This window comes from Phyllostomus hastatus, unplaced genomic scaffold, assembly GCF_019186645.2.
Source record: "Phyllostomus hastatus isolate PE091 unplaced genomic scaffold, TTU_PhHast_1.1 phas_scaffold_46, whole genome shotgun sequence".
Classification (NCBI taxonomy): domain Eukaryota; kingdom Metazoa; phylum Chordata; class Mammalia; order Chiroptera; family Phyllostomidae; genus Phyllostomus; species Phyllostomus hastatus.
The window spans coordinates 2,224,006-2,251,368 of NW_025334032.1; the positions used below are offsets into that span (position 1 = coordinate 2,224,006).

A 27,363-nucleotide genomic window follows, 5' to 3' on the forward strand; every position below is an offset into this window, starting at 1 on the left:
AAAAATAAATGTGTGAGAGAAACATCTATTGGTTGGTTACCTCTTGCACACCTCCAACCTGGGACCCAGCGGCAACCCAAGCATGTGTCCTGACCCAGAATTGAACCAGCAACCTTTCAGTTTGCAGGACAACACCCAACCCACTGAGCTACACCAATCAGGTTATTTTTTTATATATTTCAATTGATTTGTCTTTTTCTTTAGAGCTCATAAATTTTCTACATAAAATAATATGAAAATGTTCTGTTTTGTTCCAGCTGTTTTTAGAATTTTCTTATGTTTATATCTGTGAACCTCCTGAAATAAATTGCCATGTGTGTTATGAAATATTGTTACTGAATGGAACCGGTGTCCAGCCATTTGGTAGGTGTCAGCCAAAAGAACACTCCAAGATGATTTTGTTAGTAGGAATTGTATTGCAAGCCATTAAGCAAGGAGTGTACTGGGAGTCTTCCCAAAGCAGTACCTCTCAGAGAACAAAAGACTACCCATTTTTATAGTGATAGTTGCTTACATGACAGCATATTGAGGTATGTTTGGGGTAAACATGCACAGTAAGCAGACATGGCTATACATATATTGCATGTACAGAAAATGGTGGATAAGCCTGACTTTGGGTGGAGATTTTAGTATAATGATGAGGGTGCAATAAGCGCAGTTCATGCCGGGGCCATTGGAGCATTCTTTAGTCAGTTCCAATGGGCTGGGGCTGTTTCTAGTCTACTCCTTTTGTTTATCTTCTGGTCCTGAAGGAAACACCAGTCAAACAGGCATAGCAAATGTTTATGTAATTCTGTAGGTTTTCTCCTGTTCTTTGTCTGTACCAGCTATGTAGGGTACAATCACTTCGGTTTAATTCTCTATACTGACATCCTGTTGATTCATATTTAATTGGAATTGCTTTGTGTTTGTTACATTTTAAATTCATTTTATTCCTGAAAAAACTTTTGGTCAAGCTTTCTGCTGTAATGCATTATTGGCATTATTGGCAAATGGGTGCTGTAATGCATTGTTGTAGACTTTGATAATTAGAGTTTTCTACTAGTCTAATTCTTGTGAACTGAACCCACTACCATTAAATTAAAAACATGTAATTTGGTATTTTATCCCCTATTTTTATTTTATTTTATTTTAATTGTATTCTTTATTAAATGCTTTTGAACTTTGTTGTTCAGGTACAATTTTCTGCCTTTTCCTACCACCCTTCCTGACCACCCCAGCCATCCCCACCTCCCTTTCTGTTTCCAGCCCCCTTGCTTTTGTCCATGTGTCCTTTATAGTTGTCTGGTAAACCCTTCACACTTTCCCCCCCATTATTCCCTCCCCTCTCCCCTCTGGTTACTGTTACATTGTGCTTAATTTCAATGTCTTTGGTTATATTTTGCTTGCTTTTTTGTTTTGTTGATTAGGTTCCACTTAAAGGTAAGATCATATGGTATTTGTCTTTCACTGCCTGGTTTATTTCACTTAGCATAATACTCTCCAGTTCCATCCATGCTGTCACAAAAGGTAGGAGCTCCTTCTTTCTCCCTGCTGCATAGAATTCCGTTGTGTAAATGTACCATAGTTTTTTGATCCATTCATTTACTGATGGGCACTTAGGTTGCTTCCAGCACTCAGCTATTGTAACTTCTGCTGCTATGAAAATTGGGGTGCATATGTTCTTTTGGATTGGTGTTTCAGGGTTCTTAGGATATAATCCTAGCAGTGGAATTGCCGCGTCAAAAGGCAGTTCCATTTTTAGATTTCTGAGGAAATTCCATACTGTTTTCCACAATGCTTGTACCAGTATGCAAACCCACCAACAGTGCACTAAGGTTCCCTTTTCTCCACAAGCTCTCCAACACTTGTTGATTGTTGCTTTGTTTATGATGGCCATTCTCACTAGTGTGAAGGGGTATCTCATTGTGAAGGGTTTAATTTGCATCGCTGTGATGACTAGTGATACTTAGCATCTTTTCATATGTCTCTTGACCCTCTGTATGTCCTCCTTGGAAAAATGTCCATTCAAGTTCTTTCCCCATTTTTTTAATTGGCTTGTTTGTCTTCTTAGAGTGGAGTTGTGTGAGTTCTTTATATATTTTGGAGGTCAAATGCTTGTTTGAGGTATCATTGGCAAATATGTTTTCCCATACAGTTGGTTCTCTTTTCATTTTAATGCTGTTTTCTTTAGCCATGGAGAAGCTTTTTATTTTGATGAGATCCCATTTGTTTATTCTTTCCTTTATGTCCCTTCCTGTAGGGGACTTACCAGTGAAAATATTGGTATATGGAATATCTGAGACTTTCCTGTCTATGTTCTCCTGAAGGACTTTTATGGTGTCACAACTTATATTTAAGTCTTTTAACCACCTTGAATTTAGTTTGTGTATAGTTTAACTTGTTGATCAAGTTTCATTTTTTTGCATGTAGCTGTCCCGATTTCCCAACACCATTTGTTGAAAAAGCTATTTTTGCTCCATTGCATGTTGTTGTCCCCTTTGTCAAATATTAATTGACAGTAGAGGCTTGGGTTTATTTCTGGGCTCCCTGTTCTGTTCCATTGGTCCATGTGTCTGTTCTTATGCTACTACCAGGGTGTTTTGATTAGAGTGGCCTTGTAATACAGTTTCATATCAGGTATTATGATCCCTCCTACTTTGTTCTTCTTTCTCAAAATTGCTGCAGCTATTTGGACTTATTTATCATTCCATATAAATTTTTGAAGTGTTTGTTCTATATCTGTGACATATGACATTGGTACTTTAACAGGTATTAAATTGAATCTAAAAAGTGCATTAGGTAGTATGGATATTTTGATGATGTTAATTCTTCCAATCCATGAACACAGATGTTTCCATTTGTGTCTTGGAATTTGTAATTTCTTCCTTCAGTGTTATGTAGTCTTCTGAGTACAGTTCTTTTACCTTTTTGGTTAGATTTATTCCTAGGTACTTTATTTTTCTTGTTGCTATATCAAATGGGATTTTTTCCCCTCATTTCTGTTTCTGATATTTCATTGTTGTTATACAAAAATGCCTTCTATGTCTGAATATTGATTTTGTATCCTGCTCTTTTGTCAAATTCATTTATTAGGTTGAGTAGTTTTTTTGTGGAGTCTGTATGATTATCTATGCACACTATTATGTCATCTGCAAGCAATGACAGTTTTATTTCCTCTTTTCCAATTTGGATGCCTATTATTTCCTTTTCTTGTCTGATTGCTGTGGCTAGGACTTCCAATACTATGTGAATAGAAGTGGTGAAAGTGGACAACCTTGTCTTGTTTCTGCTGTTAGTGGCAAAGTTTTTAGTTTTTGCCGATGGAGTATGATGTTGGCTATAGGTCTCTCGTATATGGTCACTATTATCTTGAGGAATACTTCTTTTACACTCACACTTTGCTGAGTGTTTTTATCATAATAGGTGTTGTACCTTATCACATGGTTTTTCCACATCTGTTGATATGATCATGTGATTTTTATCTTTGCTTTTGTATTTGTGATGTATTACCTTCATTGATTTGCCAGTATTGTACCATCTTTGCATCCCTGAGGTGAATCCCACCTGATCATGATGTATGATCTTTTTGATGTATTGCTGGATGTGGTTTGCCAATATTTTGTTGAGGATTTTAGCATCTGTATTCACCAGTGACATTGGCCTGAAGTTTTCTTTCTTTCTTATGTCTTTATCTGCTTTTGGGATTAGGGTGATGCTGGCTTCATAAAAAGGGTTTGAGAGTCTTCTGTCTTCTTGGATTTTTTGGAATAGTCTGTGAAGGATAGGGGGTTAGCTCTTCCTTAAATGCTTTGTAAATTCTCCTGTGAAACCATCTGGTACAGGGCTTTTGTGTGTTGGGAGTCTCTTGATTACAGTTTTAATTTTGTCAGCTGTTACTAGCCTGTTTAAGCTTTCTTCTTCTTCTTCTGAGTCTTCAAAGATTATATTTTTCTAGAACTCTGTCCATTTCACCTAGGTTTTCAAATTTCTTGGCATATAGTTCTTCATAGTAAGTTCTTACAATCCTTTGTGTTTCTGTGGTATTGGTTGTAATCTCTCCTCTTTCATTTCTGATTGTGTTTATTTGGGTCCTCTCTTATTTTTGATGAGTCTGCCTAAAGGCTTGTTCATTTTGTTTATGTTTTCAAAGAGCCAGCTCCTGGATTTATTGATCCTTTGAATTGTGCTTTTAGTTTTTATGTCATTTAGTTCTGCTCTGATCTTGGTTATTTCCTTCCTTCTGCTTGCTCTGGGCTGTCTTTCCTGTTGTTCCTTGAATTCTTGTAGGTGTAGGGTTAGGTTGTTTGAAATGTTTTTATCTTTTTTAGGTAGGGTTGTATCGCTATGAACTTCCCGCTCAGAACTGCCTTCATTGTGTCCCATAAGTTTTGGATTGTTGTGAGTTCATTTTCATTTGTTTCTAGAAACTTTCATTTATTCCTTGATCTCATTCTTGATCCATTCATTGTTTAATAGCATGCTATTCAATCTCCATGAGTTTGAATGTTTTTGAGGTTTTTCCTTGAGGATGGTTTGTAGTTTCAGTCCCTTGTGGTCAGAGAAAATGCTTGATATGATTTCAGTTTTCTTGAATTTGTAGAGACTTGTTTTGTGTCCTATCATGTGGTCTATCTTTGAAAATGTTCCATGTGCATTTGAAAAGAATGTATATTTTCCTTCTTTGGGTTGAAAGGCTCTCTATATATCAGTTAAGTCTATTTGATCTAGGACATTGTTCAATGCTGCAGTATCTTTGTTGACATTTTGTTTGGAAGATCTATTCAGTTTTGACAGTGGGGTGTCAAGATCCCCTACTATAATTGTGTTGCTGTCCATATCTTTCTTGAAGTCCTCCAAGATTTTCTTTATGTATGTGGGTGATCCTATGTTGGGTGCATATATATTTAAAATGTTTATGTCTTTTTGATGGATTCTTCCCTTAAGTATTTTGATGTGACCTTCTGGGTCTCTTTTTATGGCCCCTTTTGTTGAAGTCTGTTTTTTCCAATATGAGTATTACTACCCCAGTTTTTTTTTTCCTGTCCATTTGCTTGGAAAATTTGTTTCCAGCCCTTCACTTTCAGTCTGTGTAGGTCTTTTGTCCTAAGGTGGGTCTCTTGTAGGCAGCATATGTGTGGGTCATACTTTCTTGTCCATTCAGCTATTCTATGTCTTTTGATTGCAGCATTTAATCCATTTATGTTTAAGTTATTATTGATAGGTACTGATTCATTGCCATTTTCTCGTACCTGTGTTCTTGTCTACCACTGTTTTTCTTCCTTTTCTTAAAGCAGTCCCTTTAGCATCTCATTGCAGAGCTCCTTTGGTGGAAGTGTGTTCTTTTAGACTTCTTTTGTCTGAGAAACTCCTTATTTCAGCTTCCATTTTAATTGAGAGCCTTTCTGGATAGAGTAGTCTTGGTTGCAGGCTTTTGTTTTTCATTACTTGGAACATTTCTTGCCATTCTCTTCTGGCTTGGAGTGTTTCTTTCTACTGAGAAGTCAATTGCTAGCCTTATTGGGGCTCCTTTGTGTGTTACTTCCTGTTTCTCCATTGCTGCCTTTAAGATTTTCTCTTTGTCTTGGAATTTTGCCATTTTAATGATGATGTGTCTTGAAGTGGGCTTCTTTGGGTTCCTCTTGACTTGGACTCTCTGTGTTTCCTGGATTTGTGTGATTTTTTTCTCTCACAAATTAGGGAAGTTTTCCATCATTACTTTATCAAACAGGTTTTTTATGTCTTTCTCTTCTTCTTCTCCTTCTGGTATCTCTATTATTGGAATTAAATATTAAATTGGAATTAAATATTAAATATATTATTATATTCCATGTTGTCTTGCAACTCCCTTACCACCTGTTCATTCTTTCTGAGTCTCTTTTCCTTTTCTTGCTCTTTCTGGGTGTTTTTTTCTCCCTTCTACTCCAACTCACTGATTCGATCCTCTGTATCATCCAGCCTGATTGTAATTCCTTCTAGTGTGTTTTGTATTTCTGAGATTTGATTGTTCATTTCTTCCTGGTTTTTGTTTATAGTTTGTTTCCTTTTTCATGCTGATGTAGTTCTCACTCAGTTCCTTGTAGTTGTCTGTGAATTCCTTGAGCATCTTTATAACCATTATTTTGAATTCTATATCTGATAGTTTGCTTACCTCCATTTCATTTAGCTCTTTTAGTGGGGCGTCTTTCATTCCTTTTGATCGCATGTTCTTTTTTTCCTCCCCATTTTAGGTGACTCTTTTTGTTTGTTTCTTCCTTCCTGATGTTTTGCTTTGCTAGCTGTCTTTGGAGGGTGAACTTCTAGGTAGGAATTCTTTGGGGTTCAGTGGTGTGGTCTCTTTGATCTCCTTGTCTGAATGCTCTATGTTTGTCCTTTCTTCTGTTTGTGTGGGCTTTCTTGTTGTTTGGAGGTTTTTACCTTTTGCTGGTGGTTCCTTTGTTGGTGGTTTCTCGCCTCCATCTGGTATACTAATGTTCACAACTCCCTTGTATGTGATCAGTGGAAGAGGGTAGGGAAAATGAATTAAGACAGCAAGAGAGTATTTTATGGGATTTAAGGTATAGGCAAGTTCGAAGAGATAGGAGATTCTTTGGATAACTATAGCAATAACTGTGACATTTCACCCAACTATCCACTTTTTATAAAAGGGGAGAGAGATAATATTCTTGTTAGAGGGGAGGAGGATTTGAGCTTAATCCAGAAAACAGAGCACTTGTGCAAGGTTAGATGATGAGATATAGTGAAAGTAAAGGTTTCAAAGTAGGCATAGTGTGAGAGAGAATAGAATTTACCGCAACAGTAATGATGCTCAGGAATAAAGTGAAGTGGGCTAAGATAAGAGAGGGTTGTTGTGTAGCATGTATAATTGTATGGAACAACAGTTATTTACAACAGTACTGGAACAACAATAATATGACAAGAAATATATGATTTGGATAACCAGAATAAAAAGTACACGATCAAGAATAGTGTGTTATTGGAACACAAGTGAAGTGAAGGAAGGAAAATTAACATATAATAAGGAGAGAATCAGGAAAATCAGTCAAGCAATGCAATTGAACAGATAAATAAAATGAGGAAAACTAAATAAGAAAGAGAAATAAAATATTGATAAAATAAAAGTGGTAAATGTACTAAAAAAAAAGCCTCCTGCTGACTTTAAACCTGTTTAATGAGTTCTGCTGGTCTTCCTGGATGCCACAGGAAGAGGGGCCTTACCTTTGCTTTTCTCCCTTCCTATGGTTTTGAGAAGATGGGTATCAGGTCTGGGCCACAATATTCACAGCTGCTCAGCCTTTAGCCCAGGTCCTCTGTGAGCCACAAGGCTCAAATCAGCCACTCAATCTCTGGGCACGCAGCACAAGACAAGCTAGGACATTCAGTTCTACTTAGCCACTCAGTCTCTTGGCGGGTACAGCTCAAATTACCCTCAGGGCAAGCCAGCTGCTGCCTGAGAGTTTCTTACAAAGCAGCTGCCCACTGTTCTTAGCAAGCGCATGGCTTTTCACACAGCCCAACTTTCCAACCAGTCCAGAGACTATCTGAGTCATGGCCCAACACGACCCAACTCATTCCTTCTCCACGTGTCTCCCAGCACCTCAATTTCTCTGATGCTGGTGTCCACAGTCCCAGCCCAGTGGATGTATACTGCTTCTGTGTATCACCTGCTTTGTCTGTATTCCCCCTGGTGACTTCCAGTGTCCAGGCCCCTCCTGGTGTTGAGCTGCCCTCTCTGCTCTGGCAGGAGAGGGAGCTAGTAATCTAACTCTCCTAGCCTCATCCTACAGCAGGTACCAGTCTCAGGGCCACAGTGGCCTAGATCCCTACGCAGATCCCAGGGACCTTACCATGCCAGCACAATCTCCTCACCATCTGTTTTCAATGTCCTCTATAATTTTTGATCTCCAAATTACATATAAGCTGGGATTCTGTTGGCTGTTCACTTCATTCCTCAGGAGATCAGCTAGGTGTTCCAGCTGGGCACAGGGAGAACTGGGTTCCTCTCCCATCTACCTTCACCATCTTGTGCTCCCTTCATCCCCTATTTTTAAATATAACTGGAACATGTGTATTTTAGTCAGGAGTAAATCTCTGAATATTCATTCGTCCCTTTATTTAAATGTGTTCATTTATTCCTTTATTGCTACCATTTGGTCTTCTGGTTTTTAAAATAAATTATTATCCTGATAAATTCTCAAGTTTTAAATGTTTTAAAATAAACTTCATTTTTTAGAACAGTTGTAGATTGTCAATGTAAGAACATCCAAACCCTTAGAGAATTTTCATAAAAATTTATTTGAGCCAAACAGAGGATTCGCCTTGGAAGGAAGAGCTCAACAGACTGAGGAAAATGCTTCAGAGAATAGAAGTTTGCAGCTTCTCTTATGCATTTGGAATTAAAGGGAGAATTTGAGAAAGATTATATGAAGGTGAGAGAAAGCATGGCAGATTGGATTATAGGCTAATTAAAACTATGTGTTCTTGTGAGGGTGGTTACTTTGTAAAAGAGGCATTCCAAAGGTGTATTAACCTATGTATATAGAAACAGTGGACAGGGCTGGCTTAAGGCTACATTAAACCTTTTACTAACCACCATTACCTACCCAGTTAGAAAGTTATGACAGATTGTCCTGTGAGGTTATTTTCAATAGAACCCTTTTATCGACAGGATTTACAGAAAAATTAGATAGTACTAAGATAGTACAGAGGGTTTCCATATATCCTGCAAGCAGTTTATTAACTGGTATGGTTAATGAACCAATATTGATTTGCTGTCATTAACTAAAGTCTATACTTAATGAAGATTTTCTTGGTTTTTACCCATGGTGCTTTTCCTATTCCTGGAAAACATGACTTTTAGTCTTTAGGTTTTCTTAGGCTTTTCCTAGATGTGACAGGTTCTCAAACTTTTGGGGGTTTTTTTGTTTGTTTGTTTTGGGTTTTTTTTTTTTTGATGACCTTGACAATTTTGAGGAGTATTGGTCAGGTGTTTATAGAATGTTCATCAGTTTGGATTTGGTTGATGTTTTTCTCATTAGTAGACTGGCGTTATAGATTTTGAGATGGAATGTCACAGAGGTTGTGAAGGTTACTGGCCAGCAGTATCCATCCCTGCTGCAGATGCTCATCGAAACACGAGAAAAACATACGCAGGGACAACCAAGTCCTGTGGGGAAAAAGGGACGAAACGGCCATTCTCTCTAGTGGAGAGTACCCTGAGCCCCTGCCTGAGTAGGCTTTCATTAAGAATACAGACACCATTTGTGGATTAACAGTCTGGCAGGGAAGATTAAAAGGAATAGGTAATTTCCAAAGGGTCTGACAGAACTCCTGCTGGGATTCTGGGCAAAGTTTGGGGTTTTATCACTACAGGACCTAAAAGGCTAGTCTCATTTCCTGCCTGTACCTTCAAATTCTAATTCAATAGCATCCTCCAGCAAGCAGATCTCACAGGATCTAGCATATTCTATGTCCCAGGCCTGATTACCCCGGGGGTCTGCCAACTCTGGTCTGGGCTGCACCGCCCCTGTTATTTCCGCAGGCCTGAGTTGGGCAGAGGAGACAAAGACAGCCAGGAGACTTGGATTTCTCACAACTAAGAACAAGGACTCAGGCTTTGACAAAGCTGACAGGGCAGGGGTTGATGTCGATCACCCCTTCATTTCCATAGCCCCGAGTCTTTTCCCTGAGGCCTCCTCATGATCATGCCTGTCTTAGGCGATTCCTCCCATGGGAAATCTTACCCGTCATTGGCTAACTGATCAAGCATAGGCACAGAACAGGCAGCGTTCATGCCAGGGAAATAAGTTTTGTCTCCTTAGTGGCCCCTGGTTCGGAGGTCTCTCACTCAGCCTAAGTCACGGGGAGTTACAGCTTCCTGAGACCAGGTAGGGTGGGCCCCAACAAAAGGTAAATCACCATTTTGATTGCATCATGTGACTTAGCACTGTTGACATTGACTGTGATCACGTAGATGAGGTAGTATTTGTCAGGTGACTCCTCTGTCAAGTTAGCACCAACCCCTTTTTCATACCACACTCTGAAAGGAAGTCACTATGTACAACTGAAACTTAAAGGGTGGAAAGTTAAGTTCCACCTGCTAATCACTGGGAATTATTCTGCACAAGAGATTTGTCTCTTATCTCCCACTTATTTGTTATCATTTATATTAGTATAGCCTCATCGACTTTATACCTACAGGTCACCACATTTTCTGATGAGAGATCTGTCATTTGAATTGGTTTTTAATTGTAGTTAATGTGTTATTTTTCTCTGGATATACTTTCAAGATTTTTTTCTTAATTTTTAGAAATATGACTTATCATGTGTCTTGGTGTGAATTACTTTGGGAGTATGTTGTTTAGGGTTGATTTAGCTGCATGAATATATGGGATTGTGTTTTCTGCCAAATTTGGGAAATTTTCAGCAGTTATTTATTGAGAAGTCCTTTTATCTGCATTCTCTCCTGTCTTCCTGGGACTCTTGTAACACAAATGTTCGATCTTTTGTTATAGTCCCACATATTCTTGAGTGTCTATTAATTTTTTCCAGCCTATTTTCTCTCTGTTCAGAATGGGCAATTCTGTTTTTCTGGATTTAAGTTCATTGCTTCTTTCCTCCATCCTCTACATTCTTCTATTTATCATATCCACTGGGATTTTTGTGTTGGTTATATATTATGTTTTTTAATTCTAAATTTTCCCTTGGTCCTTATTTATATCTTCTGTTTCTTGGATGACACTTTACATTTTTCATTTGTTTTAAGTGCATTCATAATTGTTCACTGAAACATTTTTATGAGTGCTCTTTTAAATTGCTATTCAGACAATTCAAACATCGGTGTTTATTTAGGTGTTGGCATCTTTTTTATTATTTTTAGTCATTCAGTTTGAGATCTTATTGGTTCTTGATATAATTAGTAATTTTTGACTGAATCCTGGACATTGTATTATAATACCCTAGATCACAGGTGGCAAACACAAGGCTCATGGGCCGAATCTGGCCCTCCACCTTGTTTTATCTGGCCTAGCACTTTGTTTTTACCTGGCAGCTGTGCTGAGCTCTCGCTTAACTGTTAAGGAGAGGTTACATCTATACAGTCCTAAAATTACATTTGGCCCTTTGAAGGCAACCATGAGGCTGATGTGGTCCCCAGTGGAAATGAATTTGACAACCTTGCCTAGATCTTATGTCAATCTGTGTTTTAGCAGGCATCATCAGTGAAGAAGGATACTGCCTCATTACCACCAGGTGGCGTTGGAAGTCCAGGTTCTTCACCACGTCTTTTGACACTGTGGGGCTGGTCTCCTTGTTACTGCCAGGTGTAGGAGGAAATTCAGTCTTTCTGTTAGGCCTCCACCCTGGCTGAAAGTGGAGTAATACCTCTTTACTGCTCCCATGTGACCTCCACTGGCAACATATGGAGGGGTTTCCTTGGTGCTGCTGAGTGGTAATGAAAAGTCCTGAATTTCTGCAAGTCCTCTTCTGGTACCATTCCCTTCAGGAGGATGAGAGGCATCTTATAACTGACTAATGAGGCAATACAAGTGGCATTCACTTGCACAGATGTGGTGTGGAGGGTATTGTCTCAGAGGGGATGAATGTTCCAACTTCCTCTTTGTTCCTGGTTTAGGGGAAGTGGGTGGGGTGTCTTGTTACAGCTAGGCAGGGATGGAAGTCTAGGCTTTCTACTTGGTCTTCACTGGTGGGGGTGGGATTAGGTCTCACTTTTTTTCTGTGGTATTTGTCTGGAGTGGACCAGATTTTTTGTTCTCTAAAAGTTTTCTGTTTTGCTGCCCTTTCATGGTCATTTGGCTAAAGTGCATCATTGCTTGTGATAGGAGTGACTACTTTGTGAAACTTTTAATTGCATGTGTGTTAGTTTGTTACTGAGATTTTTGTATCAGGCATATATTTTTTATTGTGGGTCATGGTTAAGGTTTGTAAGCACATACTGTAGACATGCCACAGCTGTTCTCACTTGGAATCTTAGACCACCAGTCTCTAATTGGTCTGAACCCAGTAACAGGGGGTGGCATGTTTAGTCTTCACTAAAACCCAGGTTAGATGTGTCTACCCATCCATGAACAGTGAGACTATTGGGGAGAAAAGGGCTTTCCAGAAGATAGGGTTCAGCATAAATGTTCTTTGACTATAAGGAAAGCTAGTACTAAAGAATACTTCAGCCTTAAGTGAACTTTTCTAAAAAGAAAGCATTATTCCCTTTGGAAGGGGCAGAAAAAGAAAAAATAAAACTGATTTTGTTTTTAATGAGTTCACCCACTCAGCACTTAAGCATTCCCTCTCTGTCTTTCCTTTTGATTGAAGACAAAGAATACAGTAGCAGAACAGGAAAGTGATTTATAATTTTTAAAAAATTGATTGGAGATTTATTTATAAATATTTGTCCAGTGCCTACTGTATGCAGAAGATAAAGCAGTGAACAAAACACACAAGGACCCTGGCTTTCAAAAAAGCTTACGTTCTAGTGTCATGAAGTTGTCAATTAATGAAGTAAATATCAGAGCAGCAAGCCTCTTCTTTTTATTTGCACTGATAACTTTCTCAACATAGAGTTTTAATGGATACTTGGAAGTTTATAGGTTTTTCCAGTAGACATGTGATACAGTAGTGTAGAATGTGTACTCTATAGATATGTCAGAGCCCACATTTTTAAAAATGCCTATTTATAGAGAAATATAGCTGTTGCTTTAAAAAAAAAAACACTTTTTTCCACTTACAAATACTATGGTAGAAAACTTGATTTTTTTTCTTTGTAATTGAGAACATTCATTGAACTACTAATTCTTGAAATTGTTAGGATGAACTGGGTACTGATACAGCTGCCCTCTTGGGTTTATGTGTTGTTCTTTAGGGAATCCATGCCTGAGTCGGAGATATAAATTTTTAGGGGCCTCATTCAACCTCTCCCAATGTATTTTACCTTTTAGTGTTAGCACTCCAGTTCTACTTTATCTTGTGCTTGGCAGGGAAATGAACTTCTTCAGTTCAGTTAACAACTTCCTGGTGGATTTTCTTTGTGAATTTACATTTTTTCTTCTCATTAATTCTGTCCCAGCCTCTACTTCCAAATCTGTATACTTAACATCCTGATCCTCAACAAAACACATCTCTTTAAAAAGTAATTTAACAATCATCTTCTGATATTCAAACAAGCCCCTCTGAACTTAACATTCATCACAAATGAATTATCAAGGCATTTTTTCCCAAACAAATTGAGCAATTTTCACAAAATCCATTCTTGTGCAAGCTGCTACAGAATCAGAAATGTATTAATAGGTGAAAGTTTTTCCTTAGTAAAAGAAGTGTGGCTGTTAAGTCAATCTTTCTAAGAAATAGATGAGACACATTTTATAAAACATAAACCATCACTAGCAAAAATGTGGAGAGACAGAATCTCATAAACTGCTGCATAGAATAAAACCCCTAGGAGTCTTTCTAGAAAATAACTTATCAGAATATTCATGCTCTTTAACATACTAATTCTACTAACAGAGAGTTATCCTGAGAAAATAATTAGAGATATGGCCAGGCATCCAATGATGTTATTGTAATGTTATTTATAGTAGCAAGGCCTGGAATAACTACACAAAAGAAATGATTGACTAAATTGTACTATGTTACTATCTTAGAATATAGCGCTATCAAAATGTTTTTTATTTTTTACAAAATTTATAAACTTTATTAAGTGTCAGATACATGCATTATATCTTATATACCTTGACACTTATATTTGAACCCAAAATTTATTTTATTACAAATTTCTCAAGTTCAAGTGGAGGAAGCAAGCTAAGTGGTTGGGTAGTTGCATCTCAGTAGTGCTTGCAGAGTGGCTAACCAGTGACTGAAGAGCAGATCGCAGAATTCAAAGAAGCCTTTTCACTATTTGACAAGGATGAGATGGAACGGTAACATAAAGTAATTGAGAACTGTATTGAGATCTCTTGGGCAGAATCCCACAGAAGCAGAGTTACAGGACATGATTAATGAAGTGGATTCTGATGGTAATGGCACAATTGACTTACCAGGTATTTTCTCATTTGACTAACTCCATGTAAGTTTAGATGTTCAGAAGGGCCAGGTATATCCAAAGCAAACCAGATGCAATGTGTTATTTGATCAATTTTTAAAATAAGGTTTCAGAACAATGACACTAAGTTAAGGGAAGAAAACATGGAAGAATGAAGTCCTAATTACTATACATAGATATTTTTTTGGCAGTAGGGGAAAACATTTTATAGATAAGTTATAAACAATGAAAAGGCAAATAAACAATTTTGTACAAGAAATTATTCTGTACAATGTCTTCACTTTGCTGTAAACACTTCATTTGTATAAATGCTTCAGTTTACTTGATCATCACCACCAATATCTGCTTCTCTGATCATTTCAACAAGGTCTTCAATGTTAACTTCTATCCAATGTTAGTCATCACATAGTGAAGCTCTGCTGCACTAATATAGCCATTGCCATCTTTATCAAACACACAGAATGCTTCTCTAATTTCTTCACTGTTTCTATGTATTCTTGAAATCATGTCACAAAATTATCAGCAGATAATTTCCAGTTAGAAATTATCAGCAGGCTTTCCAGTTAGAACTGGAAGCCTCCCCATGCCTCATTACACTATGAATGCCACTTTTCTTAAATATATCAAACCATGCCCTACTAGACTTAAATGAATCACTTTTAGCACTTGTTCCAGGAGTGTCTCAGTACTCGTTCAGGAGGTGAGCATACAGCATCTTCACTTTTTCACATATCCTCACCTCCAAAATGCTATCACCAGCTAATTGCTTTTCATTTATCCAAATCAACAACAGTTTTTCTACCTCTTCAGTCATCTGTGATTGTTGTTTCTTTTTTAAAAATTTTCATTTTTTATTGTTATTCAAGTATAGTTGTCTATATTTGAATAGTGGTCCATTTGCCTGCCACTACTCCCCCCGCTACCTCCCACCCTCAACCCTTTGGCTTTGTCCATGTGATTGTTGTTTCATCAGCACTTTCATACCCTTAGCAACAGTCCTCTTGATGGACTCTTTGTCTTAAAATTGTGTTAATTGATTTCTCCATGCCATACTCAGTAGCCAGATCAGACACATAAATACCTCTCTCATACATATTTTGCAATTATTTTTTAAGTTCTATAGTTCTTACAATTTTCCTTTTCACTTTTCACTTTGCTGCTATCACTAACTTTCTTAGGACCCAGGGTGACTTACTGTGTGTCTTTAATAAGCAGCAACAAAAACAAAGAAAAACAAAAATATTCATTGGACAATTTCCTGAGATGTTAACAACATGAGGTTTAGCAGTAAACTGACTCATACTCATGCATTCTCTCCTTTGTTTGTCAACTGAGAGATATGTGACTGATCATCCAGGTATCAGCATAAAAGGGTTTTCAGGTCAAGAGCTGAGAACCAAAGTTTTGTTCAACAACTGAGACATTTTTTCCGTGAACAACTTGGGTGGAGAACCAAATTGTTGGAGAAAACAACTGAGGTTCTGTAATGGAGCAAATAGAGGCCCATTCACACGGTGCCTTGGTGCCTGATCCAACAATCAGTGTTGAGAGAAACAGTTTTTTTACCTATAAAATTCCAGCCTTGGGGGGCTGAAGCACTTAAGCTCAGAGTCCTATTCTTCCCCGAGATCCAGCACTTCCCTTGCTCCCCAAAAGGCTAAAAGTCAAAGCTAAGCCCAGTAGTTCCCCATATCTTTATCGTAAGTCAGTTGTACAAACAGTTCCAGTCCCTTTGGAAAATACACTCATGGGTTTCATAATCACCATCCTCTTACAGCTGCTCTTTCCTTCAGGGTCTGGGTTATCTTGTCCTCATCTTCCAAGTAATAGTCCAGGAAAGCATGTGCCATGTTGCACTGGATCATTGTGAAATTCAGGAAGGGCACAAGCACCAAGGGAGTAAGTAGCCTTTCTGTATGTCCCAAGTCCCAAGAGTCAGTGTCTTGCAAGACAGAGTCCTTGATGCCTTCTGAGTTAGCTAGAGGGGGCATGATCAGAGCGGCAGCATGCCATTCTCTCCCTTACTACACCTGGCTGAATGGCTGAATCCAGACTACAAACTGCTTAGCTACCACATCATCATGACTCCTCCTCTACACTCACTCCACCCACATGGCTCCTATCTCACTACGAGCAGCATAACTCAATCTCCCTCACATGGCTGCCCTTTTTGCTACAGAGCCAGCACTCCTGCTACATACTCTGTTAGCCCTCCTGGTGGACCAGCCTCTCTCTCTCTGCTTACCCTTAGTTTAAATCCTGACCCAGAGTTTCCTGCATGACCTCCTATGTGGCTCCTCCCACAGTGAGCTACATTTGCAAGTATCTCATATAGTTTACATTCTTTTGGCTGCCACCTTTAGTCAGGGCAAGAGTGACTCAATGACACAGGAGGAATTGCCTCCCTGCCTCTTGCACTGGCATTGTACAAACCCCCTGACTGTGTCACAAGTCACCATACATTATGGAAGTCACATACACACCTTTTGCCCTGGAGCAGTAGCACAGCCATTTGCCAACCATCAGCTTGCCATAGATACGGAAAGTATCTTAATTGCCACTGCTCCCATCTCCCAGCCCCCAACCATGGACTGTGGAGAATTTGGGGAACCTCTCACTCAGTTCCACTGTATTATCATTTGACTGTGGTTCAGTAATAAACCTATTTTTGTTAGTTAGGATGCTAGTTATATATTGTATCTCAGGACCCTATAATCTCTTCCTACCTCATCTTCTGTTATTCCTTAAATTGGGAAGTTAGAGGAAAGGCATATATTTTACTTAGTATGATTATGTTGTTTGGAAATAAGCGGAATTGTAAACTTCTACTTTGATGTACATGAGTTGTCCTTTAGCTTTTTTTCTTACTATGTTTATATGGGTTTTTAAAAAATATTTTATTTATTTACCTTTAGAGACAAGGAAAAGGAGGGAGAAAGAGAGAGAAACATTGATGTGCAAGAGATACATTGATCAGTTGCCTCTCATGTGCCCCCTACTGGGGACCTGACCCATAACCCTTCATAATTACAGGGTTCCCTGTAATTATGGTGTGAACTTCTGTGGTAGAATACTTGTGAGGTTCAGTGGTGCAGTCTCCTTCATGTATCCTAGTGTTCACAGCTTCCCCCTACTCTTTTTTGTGATCAGTTGGAGGAGTAAGGCAAAATGGTTTAAGACAGCAAGACAGTATACTATGATATTTACATTAGCAGCCAGTAGAGAAGAGATGGGTTATCTTTTGGCTCCTTATAGTGTTAACCATGATCCTCCACCCCACTATCCATGTTTTAGAAAGGATGGAAAGAAGGTAAGACTCTTATTGGGGATGAAAGGATTGTTAGTTGGAACTAGCAAGCTATGAGGCTGTGGGAGGTCAGCTTCTAAGGTAGGGTTGGAATAATGATTAGTAAATAGGAGTAGTGTGTAAAAGAATAGAGACAACCCCCACAATAGTATAGTTCAGGAAATTGCAAAGTGGGCTGAGATCAGGTAGGGGTGTTGAGTAGTATTTACTGTTGTATGAACTAGGTCTTATTAACAGTAGTAGTAAAGCAACAGTCTTGTGGCAGAATCGATGAGATCTAGATAACAAGAATAAGGAGTATAGAACCTTGAGAGGTGTATTAATGAAACACAGATGAAGAATAGTAAATTATCAACACACTGTGACTGAGATACCAGGGGGAACCTATCAAATGACAGTATAACCAGCCAAGCAAAGAAGATTATACAGAAAGAAAAAAGAATACCAAAATACTATTAAAATAAAAAATGTTGGAAAAGTGAGAAAAAGATAATACAAATTTACAGTAACTTGCAAGATCAAAAAAAAAAAAGGAAGAAAAAGCAGAAGATGAAGTGCAGGAGAGATAAATTTGGAGTAGAAGGAATAATACTAGGATGAATGGAAGAGAAACAAGGGATTGAGAGATATAAAAATAATAAGAATTGAAAAATAAACTGTCACTTAAAATACAAGGTAAAATCAATCAACCAACAACAGCCAAAAAAACAAAACAAAACAAAACAACCTCTTGTTGGTTTCTAACTGGCCAGACCAGTTTTTCTGATCTTGCTGGCTTCAGCTGGCTGAGGGACCTTTGAAATGCTTATCACTCTTCCCAGCCAAATCTCAGTAAGTCTCTCAGGTACTATCCCCAGGGCCAATCTGACTTTCCCCTACAGGACCCTGGGAGCTCCCAAGCTCGCTAGCTCTCCGGAGCTCACTGCCGCGTTCTCCCTGGCTCCGGGGTCCCCACAGGGTTCCAGCTCTATGATCTCAGGAAGTACCCGGGATGTTTTGGGGTTCACTGTGCCATCTCTGGGGATCGTAAAAGGGCGCGCCCATCCACCAAATTTTTGAGTTTCAGGCTCTAGGAATGCACTAAGCACCGTGTCCATTCTGGGTTCACAACTCGAGAGTCAGGATTCCCAATGGGACGCGCGCTTCCATGGTTCAGCCCTGCAGGCTCCAGAAACCTGAGAATACCCGAGCCCTTTCCTGGATCGGTGCTGGGCTGCCTGCGATGTCTGGGTTTTCCACTGATCCACACTCCCACAGGGCTAAGGGTTCGGGCGCTCTTCCAGGCCGCCCCTGGTCATGCTGGCTAGAGGCACTCACTTCTCCCAGGGCTCTGGGTGGGTGTTCACAGTCCCTGGGTGATTTTTTCCCCAGTCCAACTGGCCTTTCTTTGCCTTCAAGCAACAAGGTCTCCCCTGGTGTTGCTCAACCCCCGTATTCTGGGGAGGGAGCAGCGACTCCCCTCTCCCAGGAGCCCTGAGGCAGACCCGGGAGCACCGGGCCTGGGGACTGCAACCCCCCTGGTCCCCATGTTCATCCCTGGGTCCCTTTTGCCCTAAAGCAGTCTCCTTACCCTCTGGTTTTTCAATGATCGCAATAATTTTTGATGTCCTGTTTTCAAAAATGTTTCGGTAACCTAGGCCACTTGCTGTGTGAGTTTCCCTCCTATTCACAGAAGCCGAGAATCACGCTGCCTAGAGTCAATACGAATTTTTTAAAAGGTCCCTTTCCCTGTCCTAAGTGATTCTCTAAAGACCTCATTTTTGCATTCCTTTGCTTTGTAAGCATTTAAAGAGGCCTTAGAAATTAGATTACATGTTTAGGCATTATGCTCATTGCTAATTTATAGCAGTCTGTATTGTCAAACACTTATCATTCTTGTTGTTTTCTGGTTCTCTTCTCCCATTCTAACTAACCACTGTGTCATTAGTAACTGTTTTTTCTATCACCACCTGCAGATGTTCCCTAAAGTTCACCCCTTGGCTCCCTTTTTGGTCTCTCTTATATTCCATTGGCAGAATTGCCAGATACAAATATTGCTCTGGCTCCATTTTCTCTCCAAGTTCTATTGTACTTCTGTAGGCCCATAGGTAACTATTAGTCAGAAATCTTGCTGGCACATCAAACTTGTTACATATGAAGAAACTAGTTATTTTGTAAAATTTGTTTTTTCTCCTTTGGTCCTTAATTATTTTAATGATATTACCATCTACTCTTTCTCCTAGGCACAAAAACTCATTGTCGTCTTGACTCTTACTTACCATACACATACTCAGTTGCCAAACCTATTGTCGTCTGATATTTACCATAGTCTTCTCATTCCCACCTAGTTACCTTCAGTGTCAATATAGAATATTTCATTTGTCTTTAATTTAATCACCTACTGTTTCTCTACCCTTTTGATTCTTTTTATACACCACCAAATTCAGATTCATCAAAGGTCTGATCACATCATGACTCCCCTTTGCCCACAAACTAACAGTTAAACTCATTAGTCCAGAATTAAAGACTCCCCATAATCTGACCCCAATCTCTTTTTTCCATTTTTTTACTACTGCCATTCACATATGATTGGCTTCTGAAACCCTATTATTATTTACATTTTGCACTATGTGATCCTCTGTTCCTATTTTCATACTTGTCATTCAAAACAGTTCCAATGCCTTCTCTGATTACACAAAGAGTATTTTTGACTCTTCTAAATTTCTGTAGTATTTCATTAGTCTTTTGTGATTCATAAATCTTTACTTTGCACTGTTACTTTGATACATCTTGTATTCCCTATTAGAAAAGTAAATTCCTCAATCTACTCTGTATCCCCAGAGAGCAGACAACCCTCAGATATTTGGATGAATTAATTTATCAAAGTGATAAAAAAGTTCTAACAGAGGATTGCCGTTGTAAAAATGTTCAGGGCCATTACGTTTAGTTGTATGGTTTCTAACTGCACAAAGGCTCCTGGCCAGGGAAGTGAGTGGGGCTCCAAATCTAGATCACACCCCCCTTCCACACACCAAACCATGTGCCAGATTGGCACAGAGTTGCATCTGCTTTGAGGAAGGTGCTGTTTGCTGGTTAATCTATGTATCTGCTTGACTACACATGTCCCTTTTTTACTTACCAAAGTATGTATCATGTAAGTTAGTAGTAACCCTGAGAGTATTGACAGTATTAATTGAAGTCATCATGACAACTGCTTTGTGTCACATAGAAACTACCCAAAACTTATCTCTTGAAATGAAAAATGTAGATTAATCATGTACAAAATAAAGCATAATTATAGGACCATCTCCTTGATAATTTACTGCTAATTTAAATTCCACAAATATTGTGGAACCCCTGTGTCACTCCTAGAACCATTGAGATTGCTTGTAACTTTGTACTTAGATCATGTTCTTCATATTCCCATTTCACTTCCACCTCAGCTCTACCTTTTCCTTAGGGTAATCTGATATAAATCTATTAAGTTTTCTTTTTTTCTTTCTTTTTTTTTTTTACCTTGTTCCTTCAGCTCCATTATACTAGCTTCAATGATAGTAGCTTCTGGAAGTTTTTCTAGTTTGACTTGTGGTTAAGTCCTAGAAAAAAGGAATATAGTCTTTTTTTAATACAATTGAGTTTATTTATTTGTTTATTTATTTAAAGATTTTATTTATTTATTTTTAGAGAGGGAAGGAAGGGGGAGAGAGAGAAAGAGAGAGAAACATCAATGTGCGGTTGCTGGGGGTTATGGCCTGCAACCCAGGCATGTACCCTGGCTGGGAATCAAACCTGTGACACTTCGGAGGAATATAGTCTTTAAACCCATTCCATTGTACTAGTTTTCTATTTTACTAATTTGTCTAGTTAGGTGTTTGTGTGTGTCACATAAAATTTCACAATCATCTGAGAGATAGATAAACTATTCCACTTTAAATGTACTATAGAGACCAAAGCTTATAGGGGTTAATTGACTTGGGCACAAGGCAAGCAAATGATGAAGATAGACTAAAATCCAGGATTTCTATATTGCTATCCTACGCTTTTTAAAATTGCTGCATCCAGCATTCTTTATTTAAATGTTTTATTGATTATGCTATTATGGCTGTCCCATTCCCCCCCATTCCCCTCTGCCCTGTACCCACCTCACAACCGCATTACTTGCCTTTAGTTCATGTCCATGGGTAATATATGTAAGTTCTTTGGCTTCTGTTTCCTATATTATTCTTAACCTCCCCTAGTCTATTTTGTACCTACCATTTATGCTTCTCCCTATACCTTTTCCCCCATTCTCTCCCTTCCCCCTCCCCACTGATAAACCTCCGTGTGATCTCTATTTCTGTGATTCTGTTCCTGTTTTAGTTGTTTGCTTAGTTGTTTTTATTTTTGTTTTTAGGTTCTTAAAGTTGTTGATAGTTGTGAGTTTATTATCATTTTACTATTGATATTTTTGATCATCTTATTTTTCTTAGATAAGTCCTTTAAAATTTCATATAATAATGGCTTAGTGATGATGAACTCCTTTCACTTGACCTTATCTGGGAAGCAATTTTCTACACTTCCATTCTAAATGAAAACTTTGCTGAATAGAGTAATCTTGGATGTAGGTCCTTGCCTTTCATGACTTCAAATGCTTCTTTCTAGCCCCTTCTAGCTTGCAAGGTTTCTTTTGAGAAATCAGCTGACAGTCTTATGGGAACTCCTTTGTAGGTAACTGTCTCTTTTTCTCCTGCTGCTTTTAAGATTCTCTCCTTATCTTTTAATCTTAGGTAATATAATTATGATGTGCCTTTGTGTGTGATTCCTTGGGTCCAATTTCTTTTGGACTCTCTGGGCTTCCTGCACTTCCTGGAAGTCTATTTCCTCTGCCAGATTGGGGAAATTCTCCATTAATTTTTCAAATAAGTTTTCCATTTGTTGTTCTTCCTCTTCTCCTCCAGCACCCCATAATTCAGATTGGAACATTTAATGTTGTCCTGGACGTTCCTAAACCTCTCCTCATTTTTTGAATTCTTGTTTCTTCATTCTGTTTCAGTTGAATGTTTATTTCTTCCTTCTGCACCAAATCATCGATTTGAGTCTCAGTTTTCTTCCCTTCACTGTTGATTCCCTGTATATTTTCCTTTATTTCACTTTGCACAGCCTTCACTTCATCCTCTATTTTCTGACCATACTCAACCATTTCTGTGAGCACATGATTACCAGTGTTTTGAACTCTGCATCTATGTTGGCTGTTGCTTAATTCTGTTTTTGAAGCTCTTTCATTTGGGCCAATACTTTTTTTTTTTCTGTCTTGGCAGGTCTGTTATATAGTAAGGGGCAGAGCCTTAGGTATTAGTGAAGACAGGGCAATCCACCTCACTGTGTTATGGTGCTGTATGTGCAAGAGGGGTCCATGAGGAAGCAATGCTGCTTGCTTGGCTCTTAGCTAGCTTTCAGTCAGTTGCCCTGCTACCCACAATCAAAGTGGGCCCTTCTGGTGCTGATTCCCACTTGTGTGGGTCTATGTACATTCTAGGACTCTTTGGGTCTCTCCAGTGAACTCTCCTGTGAGGCTGGGAGTTTCTCCTGCTGCCACAACCACCACAAGTTTTAAGAGTCAGAGGTTTTGATGCTTTATTTCCCCATACTAGAAGCCTGGGTTTCATAGTCTATCTCGTTCCCCAGTTGTTCCTCCCAGTTTATACGCATGCAAATGTAGGACCACCCAGTCTGCCAGCCACCTTCTAGCCACTGCATTACTGTAAGTCCTCTCCAGCCCAGCTGCCTGTCTCTGCCCCTCATACCAGTCTGGATAAATGTTTCTTCTTTAATTCCTTGCTTGTTGGATTTCCATACATTCGATTTCCTGGCAATTCTGGTAATTTTTCATTTTTAAATTTGTGATCCTTCTTTTGGTTGTTTTAGGAGGCAAATCATATCTACCTACACCTCCATCTTGGCCAGCAGTCTTCTGTGTCCAGCATTCTTTTAAGTGAATTATTTTGGTCTGGTTGGTATGTAAGACAAATTAAATATTGTCCTTAAACATATACTTAATGGTTTGTTGGTATCTGAGTGTGTTTATCTCTGATTTGCCTAGCAGAGCACTCTGTGTCTTTAAGGGTTTAATAAATGAAGTTTATTACACATGGCCCATGATTCCTCCAGTGGATCTGCCATATTCTGGAGCAGTGCCAGGCCAACCACAGTGGAATAATTAAAAATATATGCTAGAACTTTTTTTTTATTTTATAAGTGGAGTAATAGCTAACATTTAGCTCTTAACTAAGTGCCAGGCAGTTATATATGCCATTGTTAATATAACAAGAACAGTTTGTACAACATCAGTGTAAGCTGGCAGCCGAGGAGAGTGGACTGGAATTCACATGCATAAACAAGGACAACTTCACTGTACTAGTCAGTGAGGGTGGTAGTATGCCATTGAGTGAGCATTTTTACTGTGTGGCCATTGCATTCAAAATGATTGTGCAAGTAGAGCAACAAATCTGCATCCAGTTTTGCAATAGGCTTGAATATTCCTCCATGGAAACTATTCAAATGCTTCATAAGGCTACAGCTATGGGCAACTAGTGATTGGTAGCTTCATTATGACAATGCACCTGCTCATGCATCAGGTCTCATGAGCAGTTTTTTGGTGAAACATCAAATCACACAGGTTACTCTGCCCCACCTGCAGCCCAGATTTGGCACCCTGTGACTTCTGGCTTTCCCAAAACTAAATTCACCTTTGAAAGGGAAAAGATTTCAGATCTTTGATGAGATTCAGGAAAATATAATGTTGCAGCTGATGTTGATTAGAACTGTTTGAAGTCCCATGGTGCCTACTTTGAAGGGACTGTGATATCATTGTCCTACAATATTACAAGTATAATACAAGTACAATATTTCTTGTATTTTTGTATCTTCTCTAAATGTTTCTATTTCTCATATTGCATGGCTGGATACTTTTTTGAGAGACCTTGTAGAACTGTATACTCATTCTGTTATTGCTGTCATTTCCAGTCAATTCCTGTGGATTCACTTTTTTCATTATTATACATTGTATTTCTGCTTTTTGCATGATTGGTAATTTTACACTAGATGCCAGACATTGTGAATTTTATGTTATGTGCAAGATTTCTAAAAATTTAGTTAAATATTTTGCATTTTTCTCTAGAATACAGTTAATTTATTTGAAAAGCACTTGCTTCTTTCTAGGCTTACTTGTAAGCTTAATTAGGAGGTACCATAACATCCTTTCATCTATTTGTTGCCACTACTGTGGCAATATCCTGAGTACTGCTCAACCCAATTTTCCATATAGTGTGAGATATTTTCACTCTGGCTATTGGAAACCTGAACTATTCCCAACCAGCCCTGTGTGTGACTATTGGGAATTCTTTAACCTTCTATGGATTACTGGGGTACCTTTTCCCCCTTTCTTCTTTCTGGTAATTCTGCTCTGTGAATTTTAGTCACATTGGCTCTCTTGAATTCTCAACTCTACCTCTTCAACTAGGGGAGACAGTTATGCTCTGTTTGGTTCTCTTTCCTGCTCTGCAAGCTGGGGCAATTGTAAGGCTTACCTTGCTTGTTTCCCTTCTCTCAGTACTGAAACAGATATCATTACAATCGTACTGTTAATTCTCTAATTTTTAATTTTTTTTATTTTTTTAGAGAGGGAAGGGAGGGTGAAAGAGAGAGAGAAACATCAATGTGTGGTTGCTGGGGGCCATGGCCTGCAATGCAGGCATGTGCCCTGACTGGGAATCGAACCTGTGATGCTTTTCTAAGTAATTTTTTAGAAGAATGTTGTTTTATTTACTTTTAATTTTTATTGATTTGAGTGTGTTTGGGGGGAAGAGAGAGTGAGAGCATACAAACTTTATTTGTGCTCATAAACCTTATTTATGAATTCATTGGTTGCTTCTTGTATGTGCTATGACTGGGAAACAAAGTCACAACTTTGGTGTATCCAGGCCACACTCTAACCAACTGAGCTATGCAAGCAGAGCAAAAGAAAATATGCTCTTTTTAATTTTCAAATATTAATAGGGCTCTTAAAAAACACATTTGCTTATCTCTTGACAATTTTTAAAGTAACTTTTGTTGTCCTGTGTTCAAAGGATGAAGCTTCTACCATGTCACCTTTGGTAATATATTGACTTCTTTGTGGTCTAATATGGGGTCACTTTTTGTTATTTGTTCATATGTATCTTAAGAATGGGGCTTAGTGACACATTTGATCAGATGGATATTTACAGAACATACCATTTTAAGGCAGCAGAATATACATTCTTCTCACTTGAGAAGAATGGAACATGGAACATTCTAAAGGATAGTCTACATGTGAGGACACAAAATAAGTCTTAACAAATTCAAGAAGATTGAAGTCATATCAAGTATCTTCTGGGATCACAGTGGCATGAAACTAAAAATCAACTACAATGAAAAAAACTCAAAAACATTCAAACACATGAGGGCTTAATAACATGTTATTAAACAATGAATGGATTGACAAGATCAAGGAAGAAATAAAAAATTACCCAGAAACAAGTAAAAATGAACATACAACCACCTCAAATCTATGAGACACAGGGAAAGCAGTCCTAAGAGGGAGTTTCATAGTACTTCAGACCTTCCTCAAGAAGCAAGAAAAATCTAACCCTACCTAAAAGAACTTAAAAAAAAAAAACAATGCAAAGCTCAGAGTAAGTAGAAGAAAGGAAATATCAGAGTAGAAATAAATGAAATGGAGACTAAAAAAAAACAACAGTACAAAAGTTCAATAAAACCAAGAGCTGGCTCTTTGAAAGGATAAACAAGATTGACAGGCTTTTAAACAGACTCAATAAGAAAAAAGAGAGAGGACCCATATAAATAAAATCAGTAATGAAAGAGAAGTAACAACTGACATCAGAAATACAAGGAATTGTGAGAAAATACTGTAAACAACTCTGTGCCAAAAAATTGGATAACCTGGACAAAATAGATAAATTCATTGAAACATACAGCCTTCCAAAAATGATCAGGAAGAATCAGAAAACCTGAATAGACCAGTTACAATTAATGAAATTGAAGCAGTAATCAAAAAACTTCAGCAAACAAAAGGCTCAGAACAGATGACTTCACAGGCAAAATTTACCAAACATTCAGAGAAGAACTAACACCTATATTTCTCAGACTGTTCCAAAAATTTCAAAAGGAGGGAACACTCCAAGCTCTTTATACAAAGTCAGCATTATCCTCATTCCCAAACCAGGTAAAGACACTAAAAAGAAAGAAAATTATAGGCCAATATCCCTGATGAAGATAGACGCTAAACTCCTCAACAAAGTATTAGCAAACCAGATCCAGCAATACATCAAAAACATCATACACCATGACTTAGTGAGATTTATCCCAGGGATGCAAGGTTGGTACGATATTCACAAATCAACAACTGTGATACATTAAATAAACAAAATTAAAGATGAAAATAATCATATTAATAGATGCTGAAAAAGCATTTGATAAAGTATAGCACCCATTTATGATAAAAACTCTCAACAAAGTGGGAATAAAGGGACTATACCTCAACGAAATACAGACCATGTATGAAAAACCTACAGCAAATATACTCAATGGACAGAAACTTAAGTGTGTTTCCTTTCAGCTCAGGAACAAGACAGGGATGTGTACTTTTACCACCCTTACTCAAATTAGTACTGGAAGTCCTAGCCATAGTGACCAGAGAAAAAGAAATAAAAGGCATCCAAATTGGAAAGGAGAAAGTAAAATTATCATTATTCACAGATGACATGATATTGTACATAGAAAACCCTAAAGTCCCCACCCAAAAACTACTTAGTCTAATAAATGAATTTGGCAATGTGGCAGAATACAAAATTAATATTCAGAAATCAGTGGCATCTTTATACACCAATAATGAACTATCAGAAAAAAAAACTAAGAAAATAATTCTGTTAATAATTCTAACAACAACAAAAGTAAAGTACTTAGGAATAAATTTAACTAAGGAGGTAAATGACTTGTATTTGGAAAACAATAGGACTTCGAAGAAAGAAAC

At 38.2% G+C, this 27,363-nt stretch overlaps 1 protein-coding gene across 1 annotated transcript in view; it reads left to right on the top strand.

Annotated features, from left to right (window-relative positions):
* The first annotated feature begins 289 nt into the window (after positions 1-289).
* CAB39L (calcium binding protein 39 like) overlaps positions 290-27,363 on the top strand; it is a 158,971-nt gene continuing 131,897 nt past the window's right edge. The window contains exon 1 of the mRNA XM_045821874.1: positions 290-363. The gene's annotated coding sequence lies outside the window, so the exon portion shown is untranslated. The remainder of the gene's footprint in view (positions 364-27,363) is intronic.